The 2,316-nt window shown below is 39.6% G+C and overlaps 1 long non-coding RNA gene across 1 annotated transcript in view; it reads left to right on the top strand.

Annotated features, from left to right (window-relative positions):
* Nucleotides 1-159, top strand: part of LOC143299114 (uncharacterized) — a 2,241-nt gene extending 2,082 nt beyond the window's left edge. Inside the window, exon 3 of the long non-coding RNA XR_013057476.1 lies at nucleotides 1-159. This exon is cut by the window's left edge and continues 27 nt beyond it. This is a non-coding gene — a long non-coding RNA (uncharacterized LOC143299114).
* The last annotated feature ends 2,157 nt before the right edge of the window (nucleotides 160-2,316 follow it).

Raw genomic sequence — 2,316 nt, 5'->3', positions numbered from 1 at the left:
TGACACCACCGGTGGAGAAAAAAGAGTGGAGGAAGAAGGTTCAACATCAACACCATCCACCCTGATGACTAACACTTTGTACCACAAGAATTGATTACCTGTGCCACATATCTGCACATTTTTTTTTTTTTTTTTTTTTTTTTTTTTTAGCAGATTGAGTGTTTGTTTGATGAGGTTGTGTGTCTTTATTGTGTGAAGTATGGGTTTGACAAGTAGGTTTTCTTTGCAGATGAATTGTTTGAAGTATTCATTTGGATTATGAAATGTATTTCATTTGATGCTATGTTGGGATAAAACACACATGAACTTGCACCTTTTGTATGAGCAGTTTTGTTGTGTGGATCTTTTTTGTTATTTTGTTGTGCTTGTTGGATGGATTATGGTAATATCACAAGCACACTAAGCCAGTGAGTACATTGAATTACCACAATTACATGATTCCGCATCATGATTTAGCATTTTTTACCTATAATCTGGCATAAATTTTAGTACACATACTATACAAAGCAAAAGTTTCATAGTAATTGGACCACAAACAACACCACAACAAAACTGATCTTAAAACTGGAAGGTTTTTAGCCATGTTGAGCTGATTAAAAAGTAAGTATACTAATACTTCAGTTGCAAATCTTTCCAAAAAAAAAAAGAAAATTCTTATTTGAATAAAATCAAATACACTCAATATTTTTCTTTAAAACTTTGTGCAATTGTGGACATTGCCACTAAGTATGTGTGTGCCAAATTTCATGAACATATCTTACTTAGAAGTATGTGGTTGCTATGAAGATGTTCCAAAACTTTTCAGCCTTGATTTCTCAGTTCGTTACTTTCGCGACTTTAGAACTTCAAATCACAATAACTTTTCACAGAATCATCCGATTTACAAACTTTTTTTTTCGCTGTAAAGGTCATTTATTGCAGATTTATGATATACCAATAACTAAAAATCGACCTCTGGTGCAAAGCGACTCATTTCGTGGTGGAGGGTCACATATGCTGTACGAAAAAAACAGAAAAGAGGAGAGCGGATACTTCACCCTCGCCAAATAAAACCCAACGTAGATCAGATCTTGTGAGCCTACCCTTGTTTCAGTTTCATTTTCTCAAATGTGGTGTCACTGCGTTCAGACAAATCCATATACGCTACACCGCATCAGCTAGGCAGATTCATGACAAGCAGCATAACCCAACGCGCTTGTCAGGCCTTGAGTGCATGCACACTCACACACACACACATACACACACACACACACGCACACACACACACACACACACATATATGTATATGTATATAAATATATATATATATATATATATATATATATGTATTTGTGTACGTATCAGAGTGGATTTCTCGCCACATAATTTTGCCAGAGGACAACACTTTGTTGCCATGGGTTCTTTTTCAGTGCGCCAAGTGCATGCTGCATACGGGACCTCGGTTTATCGTCTCATCTGAATGACTAGACGCTCAGTTTGATATTCCAGTCAAACTTGGGACGGAAAGGGCGAGAGCGGGATTCGAACCCACACCCTCACGGACTGACTCTCTGTTATTGGTAGCTGAGTGTCTTAACCATTCTGCCACAGTCCTCCTTAAATCTACCCTTGGCTTGTGTAAAACATTAACATGATATGAAATAAAACAGTTAAACAAAATAAACAAGTAAGTAGATACATTAACTCTCTCCATACGAACGGCGAAAGAGACGACGTTAACAGCGTTTCATCCCAATTACCATCATCAAAATATTGCAAACGGAACGCTCATATACTGAAGAGGTGAATGTGGACAAAGAATACCACAGTTCTGACGACGGAAGCTAAAGGTTGGGTCATTCAGACACCCACTGGACATCCGAGGGGTCTGTGTAGAGGAGAAGAGAGGACTGGCCGTACTGAGTGAGTTAAAACAGAGTTAAGCGAAAAGATACGTAATAACAGTATAATTATGTTTCCTTACCTCGCATATAAGGGCTTTGCCCAGGTTTGCAGCTCCCTAAATGCCACCTCATCCATCATGTCCTAATGAGTCACCCAGACGGATCATTTGCATATATGTATATTATATTTTCATGATGTGTCTGGACAAGGATAGAGTATTCCATCTATTCATTTACATGCACACGCATGCACGCACGCACGCATTCTCTCTCTCTCTCTCTCTCTCTCTCTTCCACCCCCGCTCTCTCTCTAACACTAACACTAACACACACACACGCGCGGCGCGCGCGCGCACAGACACACGCGCGCACGCACACACACTTACAAAATGTACACAATCATACGCGTGCGAGAGCGCGCGCATAGGCACAT

Source organism: Babylonia areolata, chromosome 24, assembly GCF_041734735.1.
Source record: "Babylonia areolata isolate BAREFJ2019XMU chromosome 24, ASM4173473v1, whole genome shotgun sequence".
NCBI lineage: Eukaryota > Metazoa > Mollusca > Gastropoda > Neogastropoda > Buccinidae > Babylonia > Babylonia areolata.
The sequence above is the reverse complement of the archived record's forward strand: the minus strand, read 5'-3'. Positions and strand labels throughout refer to the sequence as shown.